Source organism: Homarus americanus, unplaced genomic scaffold, assembly GCF_018991925.1.
Source record: "Homarus americanus isolate GMGI-L3 unplaced genomic scaffold, GMGI_Hamer_2.0 scaffold39155, whole genome shotgun sequence".
Lineage (NCBI taxonomy): Eukaryota > Metazoa > Arthropoda > Malacostraca > Decapoda > Nephropidae > Homarus > Homarus americanus.
In genome coordinates this window covers 7,455,724-7,469,250 of record NW_024737042.1, presented here as the reverse complement: position 1 = coordinate 7,469,250, position 13,527 = coordinate 7,455,724, and the positions used below count along the sequence as shown (strand labels likewise).

At 39.5% G+C, this 13,527-nt stretch overlaps 1 long non-coding RNA gene across 1 annotated transcript in view; it reads right to left on the bottom strand.

Moving 5' to 3' along the window:
- Positions 1 to 234: 234 nt before the first annotated feature.
- Positions 235 to 13,527, bottom strand: part of LOC121872651 — a 47,831-nt gene continuing 34,538 nt past the window's right edge. The window contains exons 2-3 of the long non-coding RNA XR_006090133.1: positions 7,751 to 7,901; positions 235 to 746 (exon numbers count right to left, since the gene is read on the bottom strand). This is a non-coding gene — a long non-coding RNA (uncharacterized LOC121872651). The remainder of the gene's footprint in view (positions 747 to 7,750; positions 7,902 to 13,527) is intronic.

Genomic DNA, 13,527 nt, shown 5'->3' with positions numbered 1-13,527 from the left:
ACCAGGAGCACCACTAGTTGCTACCCATCTACCGGAGCACCACTAGTAGCTACACCACTAAGCTACCCATCTACCAGGAGCACCACTAGTAGCTACCCATCTACCAGGAGCACCACTAGTAGCTGCACATCTACCAGGAGCACCACTAGTAGCTACCCATCTACCAGGAGCACCACTAGTAGCTACCCATCTACCGGGAGCACCACTACTAGCTACCCATCTACCGAGCACCACTAGTAGCTACCCATCTACCAGGAGCACCACTAGTAGCTACCCATCTACCAGGAGCACCACTAGTAGCTACCCATCTACCAGGAGCACCACTAGTAGCTACCCATCTACGAGGAGCACCACTAGTAGCTACCCATCTACCAGGAGCACCGCTAGTAGCTACCTATCTACCAGGAGCACCACTACTAGCTGCACATCTACCAGGAGCACCGCTAGTAGCTACCCATCTACCAGGAGCACCCACCACCACCCTATAACAGCATCCCCCGAAGGACTGGTAGTATCCCAACCAGCACCTTATCTACCGAGAGTGCCGCCATAACTTATAGCAAGGCAGGAGGTATAGCCAGCAGCACCGTCAGCGCTTCCAGGAGCCGTCAACACCAGCAGGAGCCTCGTGTCAGGGTATAGCAGACGGTAACGCCCCCAGCAACACACACTCCTGCCGCCGCCACCACACCACACCACCACACATCACGCTCCTTATATTCACATCAGCGTTTTGTAACATCCACCTGTCAATACGTCAAAAAATTGTACCAAAAGAAATATTTGCGTGGTTCATGTATAATTTTGCAAATTATAATATTAGCCTGCAATGCTCGTACGAAATATATATTTTAAATACTACACATACACTGTAACAGTATGCGTGTACTGTGCATATGACGGTACACGAAACCACTGCAAAAAATAATGAAAATATCATTTGCTTACTTTTGCATAATACGTTTGGAAGTAAACATTGAAATAATTAAGTATTGAGATTTAGTACAAACTAATTTAAATCAATATTAACGGTGAAGAAAAATGAGGATTATGTAGGAATAAAGTATTAATGTTCGCAGTGTTGATAGTGAATATAATTTTGTTTATTTTGCTGATAAATAATCACGAATTTTGATGTGTGTAAATATTTAAACTTAAATGAACTGGAACGTTATGTCGACTTCCTGTCCCACTTAATTTTCGGGACAGCATCTTGATGTATTTCAGTAATCAAGACTTCAGTTCATTATCTGTTTTCATTCATTTTAGTAAGACGGACTATATTGAGAAACTGAAGACTGTCTTCGACAAATCAGTTAAGTGCTCGGTGAAATTTTGTACATTAACTATTTTTTTTATAGATAAATATATGGTAGACCAAATATATGTAACACACTTCGTTTTTTTTATTGTTGATGTGTAATGTGTATACTAACCAAGAATACGCATGGAAGACCAAATTTGTTGAAGCACAGTAATACATTATAGCATCGAAAACTTAGACGTTTATTTGTGATTAGAATGGCCATGTGCGGCGCTGAGCTATGCTGAAATTGTCCCTGGGTAAATTATTATTATTATTGTCAAAATTCGTCTGTAGGCTATACATTATTAATGCTGAATTTTAGTTAGGTTAGTTTGGATGTGTTGATTTGGCCCGGGGTATTGACTGAAGTATGCCCAGTGTCTATTTATATACCTTATATAATTTTCATCCTTATCATGGTATCGTCTTTTTTTTATACATTAATTCGGGTTTCATTTATGTTTGTTCCCTTGTTTATTTTGATCCTATATTTACTGGTAAATTTTATTTATAGTGGTATGTGTAGAAGTGTGCACAGATGATGTGACGTCAGACCATATGCCCACGAAAATTTGTTTAGGGATCTGAAAATTAATTATAATAGTTTGAACCAGTACTGACTGGCTGTCCGCCATTTTCTCTTGGCGCGTGTCCACCGCCAACACAATCATGACACTCGGCTCACACACACACACATACACACACACACCCACTCATACACACACCCACCCACATTAATCCACTTGAATATGGATCACTTTGTCGATTATGTTGGGTTACCCTTCAGAGGATATACCCCTCGGTGGTGGTTTCTCCTTGGACTATCATTCAGTGTAAAAGGTCAGAAATAAATTATTAAATAACTAAAGTAAGACAAACCGAGTCATTTTAGTGAGAAGTTCTTTGGTTGTTAAAGAATGTTTTGAGGTTGAATATTTTGAAGGTACTGTAATACTTTTTTTTACCATTTTAACAATAAATAGAGATATGAAAAGACGCACAATTCTAGTATATGGCGAATTTATTCTGTCATTGCGCCGGGCGGAAAGAAATACAACAGGAAAAAAAACACTGATTATATGTATTAAGCCAGACTAAATTATGCAGTAATAAATGAAGAGTGCTGGTGTGATGTCGTTCAGTTTTGACGTTGCATTAATTTTCTTGTACTCCTTTCCAACAATTAGCGTGGGCATACTTGATGTTATTCGTAGTCCAGTTTCTGCGTCTTGGAGGATAGGTAGTACAGTACAATGCCCGAACATGAGGCAGGGATGGTTCAGGAGTGTTACAAGAGAGCAATGGTGTGTTTATGTTTACGTAATCACAATAATTATGAGAAATTACAGTAATGTAAACTGAAGAGAAAGTTGAGTATCTTTACGGGAGTGTGAAAAACTTGTAAATGAACAATACACTAGATGAACAATAAAAAAATCACAGCCACCGCCTTTACATCTTAAACTTACTAGTCGACTGCTGTTGAGGAGACACCACTGGGTGTTTTTGCCAGCATACTAAGTATCACAGAAATATTTTTCGTATTTGACTTGTTGTAGTTCACAAACTCAAAACAGCATTCCTCTTGTATTCCGATCACTATACACATTAAATTACTTACTAATATAATCCGTATTGCCACGAGTTAGAGCTTTAACAGCAAGTTAAATGAGATTTTGCCCTATAACAGCTATAGGACACTTTGCACCATCATTAACATGGCTGAGCCAGTTGAGAGCCTGAGCTCTCTTGTTGGCACCTGATATATACTGTACAGTACATTTATCTCAAGGAAGTATTATGTGACATTTAGTATTAACTGGAATCGTACACATAGCATGGTGGTCATAAAAACATCAGAATGTTACCTTGGTTATCACTTCGATATTAATTATTTTTTAGTTTGACATTTTTTTTTTTATTATATTATAAGTATATACATACTTTACAGTGGAGTTGAATACATAAAGATGATAAGGGAGGGAAGTAGTACATCAGGGGTTGTATCAAGGTGGAACAAGAGGACAGAGCTGTCAGTATCATGCCAAGTTGGCAAATATATTTATTGCAATTGTAATTTTCATCTATCTACACGACAATTTCTGATAAAGCGGTTTTGGAGGTACAATAAAAGCAGGAATATCAAGTAGGTATTACAAAAAATATTAGTACTTGGACAATAGATATATTTTAAGAGAAGATTTAAAGGAAGGGAGCGTAGTCTTTGCTCCAATGGGTGGGGTAAGTTGTCCCACACCATGATATTTTATGGAGGTCTGTGACTGAGAGGAGCGCATGGGGATTTGTAGTTCCTATCCAATTTTATGCAGTCTTAATTCTCGAAGATCTGTACGTTATTTATTCATTATACCAGAATATTAATATAGCTATTTCGCAATTATCCCTATGTGACGTGATTTTAAAGAATGGTCGGTGATACGAGGCGCCTAGAATGGGACGTAAGCGATAAAATCACGTTTTGGAGATATGGCCACAGGCGTGTTCACTGGCCTTTGTTCTACCTGATCAAGCCTGAGTGTCGCTTACACCGCCGCAAGGTCGAAAATTCTATTGGAAGAGCACATAACTAACCAGTTTCGTGAAAATTTTGACTGACTTTTTTCTTTATATATATATATATATATATATATATATATATATATATATATATATATATATATATATATATATATATTTTTACTTTTTGGGGGGGGGGGGCTGTCATATGGGGCTCAATTTTCCACAGGCAACATCCCTTATACAGTCCAACTTTTGTGGAAAGTGTCATTGAAATCCATGCAGTAGTTCCCATGGTACATAACTTTAAATGCGATTTATTCAAAACAGGCGTTTTGGAGATACGCCATTCCCATTCTAGGCGCCTCATATGGAACCTTACTTTAATCAGAGAGAATAACACCATTCCTTGACCCAACATCTTAAATGCGTTTCATGATCCTGGAGGTGTGGATTTTCACTTTTTTCGGAGGAACTGAAGTATTTCACCGTAGTTATCTTAAACTGTGTCGGTCCTTTGTGTTAGTATCACTTCGTATGAATCTGATGTCATTCTACTGTGCCTCAGTGTTGCCACCGTAATGTGTTCCTGTTGCCACCTTAATGTGTTCATGTTGCCATCTTCATGTGTTCATGTTGCCACCTTTATGTGTTCATGTTGCCTCCTTCATATAGCATGTGTTAAATATATGCTTTCGATGTTGCCTAAATTGTGTTCCAGTAGTCGCCTAAATAGCTTCATGTTCCTTGTTAGTGAGGCTAGACTTCTGTCCTGCATGTTGCAAGGACTGATCTATTGCACAGATTAAACTACAGTTAATGCTGTTGTATTATGTTAGACTGACGATGTTCTACAGCAGATTCGCTACTCCAGGGGAATTAATAGGAGAAAAAGCGTGTTCGTGTTGTTCAGTTGCATCTCGGCCACTGATCGCTATGATGATGAAAACAATAGGTGCTACTTTTATTTATCGGGCCCTCGTGAGTCACTGACAAATTAACCGCTGGTGTCTATTATCTTATTATTATGTAAGTATTTTATTAAGTAGTTGTACTAAGGTAGGTTATATCAAACATTTTATGTACGGGAATAGGTAAATGTGTAAAATTTAAACAAAAACTAACATTATTATCGCCATAGTGTGTTACACATTGGAACAGTGAGAGTGGCGTCTGCGGACACGTGTCGCAATAACATTTACGGTATTATTTGATGTTTGTCTTGTTCATTATCAAGACCGCGAGTGAAAGATTAAAATAATGATTAGTTTCAGCTATCATTCTGGGTGAAGAAAGACGTAATACCATGGCCGACTGTGAGAAAGATTCAGGAGTAATGATAAGTAGGAATCTTAAACAAACACAACAATGCGTATTTGCTCGAAACAAGGCTAACAAAGTACTTGGGTTCATCCAAAGGAGTGTTAGTTAAAAGACTAGCGAGTTTATCCTAAAACTATATCTTGCGCTTGTGAGACCTCACTTGGATTACACGGTTCAGTTCTAGTCACCGTACTACAGAATGGATATAAAATCCCTAGAAAGCATTCGGAGGAGGATGGCAAGACTAACCCCGGGAATTAGAAACCTTGAGTACAGACAGATTAAAGCAACTGAATTTGCACTCCCTCAAGAGACGTATAGAGTGAGGGGCGATATGATCGAGGTGTATAAATGGAAGTTAGGATTATAAACTAAGGTGATATAACAAAGGTACTGAAACTATCCAACCAGGAGCGAACTCGTAGCAATGGTTTTAAATTAGACAAATTTAGATTTAGGCGCAAGATAGGTAAACACTGGTTTGGAAATAGAGTAGTGGATGAATGGAACAAGTTACCAAACATCTTCTTAACTCGAACACGCTGGGCGACAGGGTTTGGGTGTGAACAGGACTGTCCAGTATGGGCAATGACTACACCCCCAAAAGTTCCCATGGACTCCTGCCAAATCCCAATACAGGTCTATAGTCGAACCTAGCGAGGTCACCAGCTTGTGTATTGTCGTGTTAGGTTACTAATATGAAGATAATGGGTGATGTAATTGTACTTCGTATTAATTCGTCCCTGAATATCGAAAAATTCCGTAATACGTCAAAATAATATATATATATATATATATATATATATATATATATATATATATATATATATATATATACTATATATATATATATATTATATATATATATATATATATATATATATATATATATATATATATATATATATATATATATATATTTATATATATATATATATATATATATATATATATATATATATATATATATATATATATATATATATATATATATATATATATATATATATATATATATATATATATATATATATGTAATCGTTAGTTGTATTGAACCACATTATGTTGCTTTATCAGTGTTAGAAAAATTGGCTCAAAAGACAAATGTGATAAAGCAAACGGAACTGACCAAGCCTCGACAAACCACACAATGATCGGTGTACTGTAGGGGAACTGGTAACAGAGATGTTGATGAGTAAGTCTGAGTCACAAGTAAACCTATTTGTTTCCATGTAGTCAACCTGGTAATTCGGTGTACCCTTGAGTTTCAGCCTTTCAGAGTAGTTCTGCTTGTGTTTCCTCACACATATACATACTATATCGTACCTGCGCTTGTTTCAGTGTCTTATCCTCATTTTTCAGCAGCGACTACTTCAGCGTAGATAGATAACCCATGTTTTACCGTATCTACGCTTGAATTTCGGCGTAGTCCTGTTATTTCAGCACTGACCACCCTTGTGTTTCAGCGTGTTATCAGTGTGTTTGGTGGCAGTTTAGCGTTCATTGTAGGTGTCTTGTGCTCCCCCAGCTGCGGCCAGGAGCCTCACCACCCGACTTCCTCCTGCAGAGTTCGGCTACGAGGTGACATACGGGGGCGGCGGGGGCGTGTACGGTGGGGCCGCGCCGGGGACGGGGCTAGTGTGGGATAGCGCCGGGCCCGGGGCGACACTTGGCCACTACCCGCCTCACGATGCTGCCTTCGCTGCCGCCGCCGCCGCCGCCCTGCCGCTCCACGACCTCTGGCAGACCCACTCCTTCAGGGGGCAGTGCGTCATGTCTCACAGGTAACCTTAACACACTCCATCCATGCCGGTTTATCTTATTGTCCGAGTTTCCAGCGTTATCTTTATAAGTGTCCAGCTGATGTCCATTTCCTGTGGTGAGTATTCCTGAACCCGAGTACACACTGTTGATTCCTGAGTCAAAGTTCACAATGTTGATTAATGAATCAACGTTCACACTGTCGATTCTTCAATCGAAGTTCACATTACTTACTCACGAAGCTAAGCCACACTCCATGTGCTCTAACTTGAGTTCTCTTCGTTTCTTCAGTGATCTTGAATTCGAATTTCCATAAAAAAAAATTATAAGAATATTTTTCTTGTATTGCTTTAATGAGGTTAACTCGAGTCTTTTCATCTCACTGCTTGAATTTTCACCGCTTCACTTGATCATAATGCTCATGAACTTTAGGTTTCACTCGGTAATAATTATTCCATAAACTTCTTACTGGCTTCCTAAATACTTTGTGATTCCCAAGAATCAGTCTTTCAATACTGCCATACAAGCTTCAGTAACGTCCAATATCACCAGTCGCATTCATTTTACTGGTCATTTGATATACTGATTTTGCCTGTGGCTCCTGGCATTTTATGTAAACAAGACTAAAGAGAAGAAACAAATATAAGAACAAATTAATAATAATAATAATAATAATAATAATAATAGATGTTGGTAACGGCCCTGTATTCTCGTTATCTCAAGCTGTGGCCGCCCAACAACTATATTCTATTTATTGTCACTATCATACTCAGCCAGTTAAAAGATGTCATGCTTCTACCAACCCAACACCATCTACCAACAATGTGTGTGTGTATCACCTACTTGATCCTGCAGGCGTCATACTCGATGTTTTCACCATCGTCGTCGTCACTAGTGCTGCAAAGTCTCGCCTTTTCTGCGTCTTGTGATTTGACCACGTAGAACAGCTTGGTGTCAGACATCTTCACTATTTGTCACCAGCGTCTAGGCACTTCTGTTGATATATCTCTAATTATAATTTTTCTTAAGGGCCAAATTTATTTTTCGTTTGATCTTGTATACCACTTCACTTTTCCACAAGCCCAGTCCTTTAAACACACACCTTACTGATATTTGACACTATTATACACTAGTGCAGCTTTTCTTGTCTCATGCTGCTGCCAGTTAATTTATCCCGTACCAGCATCAGTCATAATTCACTTTTCAGATTTTTTTTTTATCAAACTCTTTTGGTCATACAGCAATGAAACTTCACGTGTAGCGTTCAGTATTACAGCATCATATCATGAGGTAGTTGTGACTGACATTTGCAACTATGTACAGTATAGTGTTAATCTTATCTTTGTGTATAGCATTTTAGGTGGTTAACCGTTGTGCTTTACAGTCAATTTATTCGTTTTACCATATGGTGTTCACAATTACGTCATAAAGTGTAAATAAACGTAATTCATCTACAAATCACAAATTCTGTAAGAAAAACACTCTTTGCATTCGCTGCATTTATAGCAGTATAATTACAAAACCAACAATGGCGCAGGTACATGCTGGACCCAGTAAATCAGGACTTGCCAAAATTGCGTAACAGAGTGACCTACTGCCCAAGCGGCTAACGAGCTGAACAGTGGCGGGGAGGATACAAGTAAAAGTTTACGTGATCCGCTGACTCAGCAGCTGGTCTTGGTTGTGGCGGCGGCTTGTGAATGTTATCGTCCCACGCAGACCAGGTAGTGGCCTATTAAAGACGACTTTGTACCAAATTCATCACTGTTGCACCGTCACCAGGCATTAATCATATACATTGGATTGGTTTTCATTATAAAGTGAAATATAAAAACAAAAAATGCCACTTTAGTAATTTATCGTACGGGCCATCACAAATGGCAACGATTTCAGTAAAAATCGAGCATTATACAGTATTTTTTTCGCAAAAAGTAGTTGATTATCGTTATGTTAACTTTAAATTGATAAACAAAAAATCTTGTTAATCAGATTTAATACTAAGAAACCATGTTAAGTAAACGCAGCCTTGTGCACCGCCACCAACAGTCGTACTGAACAACGCTCGTCAGTGTCACGGGCTGTGGTGCAGTCAGTCGCTCTTTCCGCTGATAACGTTGAGATAAGCACACATCCTCTTACGGCCAAGCTTATGTATACGGTTGATATGACAGGAAATTTATCACATATTAATAGTGTGGTAATATGCACCAATTTAGATTACAGTACTGCTTGTGAGTAAAAATATTCAGATTTAATCTTACATAGCGTGAATTGTTAGGAACAGTTGCGGGCTCATTAGAGATATTGGAATTTTAACTATTTTCTCCGATATTTCTTTGTATTATTTATTTATTTATTGGTTCCGGCATGTGAAGAAAAGCAGCTTTATAAACTTATCAATTATATGACCCAGAAGTAGAATAATATTGCCCAGTGTTCAGGTAATTTTGTTCACAACTTTACGTACTTCTGTGGTTCAACAACTAACGTCTTTAAGAATGTCGGTTATTACAATATAAAAAATAAGAATATCAGCTTTTAAATTAGCAGGTAAAGTATAATTGTGATTATGATGGACCACTTTCCAGTATGTTAGAGCACTCAAAGTAAGTCAAGCGGAAAAACGATCGTCTAAAGTGGTTCCCAAACCTTTTCACATGACTCCCACCTTTCTTTTTTTTTAACCAAACCCTCACCACTCCATTTCTTAAATCGATTTAATCCATTTTACACCTTGTACTCATATTTACATGAATTTTAAGATAAACTAACTGTTAACTATTTTATCCATGTACCTTGTGCATGGGAAGATACTAATAAAAAAATTACACAGCTAATTGAAAATTTCCCAATAAAGAAAAAATGTCAATATGTTTTTCACATGGCCTCACCTCCCTCCCCTTGTATCACCTCTCGCCCCCCAGTTTGGGAATCACTGATAATTGGGATTCTAAACGCTCCCAAGATGACGCTCCGAATTGCTCCAGTGCCGCGCCGTAGTTTGGCCAACCAGGCGCCATGTTGTTACTCAGCGGGCGGGAAGTCTTCTGGGGCTGTCTCCTACATAGTTTATAAACATGCTTATCCAACTGTAAATATGTATGACAATTTAAGGTATAAACATCATCCTCCTTCTCCTCTACAGTTCGAGCCGCAAACTTCTTCATCTGCTGAGTAACAACATGGCGCCAACATGTCATCGAGTTGACCAAATTCTATCTACGGCCCTGGGTCCGACTCGATACCATATTGTAAGAGAAGTGTCGTTTACTCATTCTCACAACTTAAAAGGCGTGTTTAAATAATCTGACTAAGGAGTTACTGTTACGAAAAGCGTACTGAGAAGATTCTGAATGTATCCATGTGTCTGCATTTTGAGAACATTTTCGATTATAGTAAAATATGTCGGATTTGTTTGGCACTCTTCTTCTGTTTAGCATATAAAACGAAAACTGTCGATCAATAACCACGGGTACTATAAGCATGACGTCAGTCTGGCATCTTGGTTCCCCTCTCACTGTAGCCATACCGGAAACATATTGTGATAGAATCCAAAATTTTGCATCTGAACTGCTTCTGAGACGAAGTACTTATTCATTCCTATTATAGCAGCGTAAGAAATGTTGACGATCTATCCTTAGAGTAATTCTTTCAAAGTTTGTATTTACATTATTTAGTAACACTAAATTCGGTGTCCCTACTCTCCCGTATTTCTGTTGAGGACAAATGGGTACAAAAAAAACGAAGGGGGTTAAATAAGAGGTGAGTGATTAAAATAAATAAATAAATAACTTAAAAACAGGTAGAAAGTATGAATACAGGCTTGTTCATATCCTCTTCTTGCTTACCAGTTAATTATAAAGTACAGGATTCGAGGAAGTGTCCTTGGTGTGGATCAGAGATTTTCTTCATGACCGCAAGCAGTGAGAGGTGAATAATGGCACGAAATCGCCATGCGTACCCGTGACAAGTGGGGTACAGGGCAGTGTACTGGGCCCGTTGTTGTTTGTTTCATAAATGACATGCCAGACGCTATACATTCCTCCATACAAATATTTGCGGACGATGTCAAGTTATTCATGAAAATTAATAACCAAACGGACTGTGAAGAGCTACAGAAAGATCTCATTAGCGTCAAGAGTGGTTGAAGGAATGGATGTTAAGATTTCAATGTCACGAAGTGTAAGAGGAAGCTAACAGTGAGGAGGCATATCACATGTCCCAACGGGACGAAGAAATAACAAACGGAGACCAAATGTGTAAAGGACCTGGGTGTGTATGTTGATAACGAACTGAAGTTCTCGGGCCATTGTGAAAAGGTGAATAAAACAACTAAGCTCGTAGGTCTTATAAGGTCATTCAGATATCAAGATGGTCTGTTCCTCGTAACGCTCTTCAAGAGTGAGGTGCTTCCCCATTTGGAGTAGTCACCCCGTCTGGTCCCCGAGATATGCTACTCCCTAGGACTACGGCACCTCAGTTACCCGGATAGATTGGAACGCAGGCAGTTGAAGAAGTCACAAGTCCAGAAAATTGTCAGGATAAACGTTTCCCGAGTGAGAATTGTAAATTATTGGAACGATCTGTCAGAGAGCATGATGATGGCAGTGAGTATGAGCTCATTCAAGGCCAGACTTGACCAACACTGGCACAGGTACAGATACATTTTAGAACCTAGTACTGTACATGCCTAGTACTTACCAATAGTGTGTAAGAGATGTGTCCGACCGCCCAAACAACGAGCCGATCAGTGAAAAAAAAAAAACTTCATCGAGTTATCCTTTCTGTCCAATAATTTTGTTAGGCTTTGTCAAATTATTTTTCTTGCTGGAGTGAGATGTTAGCTATGTTCATTTTTGCACTTATATTTACAGTATCACTTAAGAAACGACTCTACTCTACCCAATCCACAACAATTCACTTTAATTTTTTTTTACGTGATTCTGTGGAACTCACGGAGGTTAAAAGTAGGTGGGGCACCAGTGTTACTTACGTTTATCGAGGAACCCGTTCACCCCACTCATATCGGTGTGGCTGACGCACACATTATAAAACACACGTGGCTGCAAGTTTTTTATACTGATATTGAAACAGTTAATTTAGCCAAAACAACACAGATACAGAGTCGATTAAAAATCATAATATTAACATGGCTGAGCCAGTTGAGAGCCTGAGCTCTCTTGTAGGCACCTGGTATATAGCCTACTGTACATTTATCTCAAGGAAGTATTATGTAACATTTAGTATCAACTGGAATAGTAAACATAGCATGGTGGTAAAAAGAACATGTCAGAATGTTACCACGGCATCACTTCGATATTTATTTATTTTGTTTATCTTTTTACATTTATATTATAAGTATATACATAATTTACAGTGGAATTGAAAACAATAAATATGACAAGGGAGGGAAGCAGTACAACATGGGTTGTATTAAGGTGGAACAAGAGGACAGAGTTGTCAGGATTGTCTAGTTAGCAAGGATATTTTTTGCAATTTTAATTTTTTCTCTTTCTACATGATAATTTCTGATAAAACGGTTTTGGTGGTACAATAAAAGCAGGTATATGAGGTAGGGATTACAAAACATATTAATACTTAGACAATAGATATATACAAATTGATATCAAGATCAACAAATGTGCTTCTGCGACGTATGTCAGCCGCACCAAGATGATGGGGTGAATGGGTTCCTCGAGACACCAGTAACGCAGGTGCCCCGCTCACTTTTACTCTCCTGTGTGTGTAGTGCAGGCGGTTGCGCGCCCCTCTCGGGTTACATTACTGACACGGGGTACACGATACTTTAATAACTATTATATATTAGCACTTGTGTTATAACAAGTGGCAGAGTGTCAGAAGGTATGGTGACTTTGAGTGGGAGATAACTGATAAGCTACCCACAGATAATCGTGATAACCTTGTGGGGTTATTTAGTTCACACTCAGGATGGGATGGAGAATACAATGTGCTCTCTGTATACATATTGTTGGATGTGCAGTTGCTGGGGGGGGTGTAGCGTGGTTACAAGCGTGATGTGGAAAACTGGTTGGTGAGGATGCTCAGAGAGGACCAGCTTGTGGGTCGCCATGCTCGCCGGCAGGGCAAAGGCCGCCAGGCAGGAGGAAGGTGTTGCTTGCTGGTTGGTGTAGTAGAGAGCTCACCACGAGGTCAGGTCTTATATAGCGGAGGTAGGCGTGGCTTAATAGTTGACCTCCGTCATGGGCAAGGCGGCGCTGGTTGACCTAGACCACGGCGCATACACGGAATTCGGGGCTCTCTCGGCGCAAACAGCGTTTGTAGGAGATCTACTACCTCCACTTCCCTCCAGGCAGTGTAGGAGACTTGTTGTCTGCAGGGTTGCATGGCACATATGTGAAGAACGGGCGGTGCAGGAGACTTGTTGTCGGCTGGGTTATGCCACATGTGAGACATAACGGCGAGGGCGTGGATGAGCCGGCGCTAGTGAGAACAACTTTGTCTAGATACCGAGATCTGTGGGAGAGAGGAGGGTTGTGGAGGCGCTGAATGTTGTGCTCTCGCGGCAGCTACAGAGTCCTCAGATGCTCCTGCTGGGGTGTGTGGGTCTGGGTCGAGGCAGGGCTGCGTCAGGAAGAGGG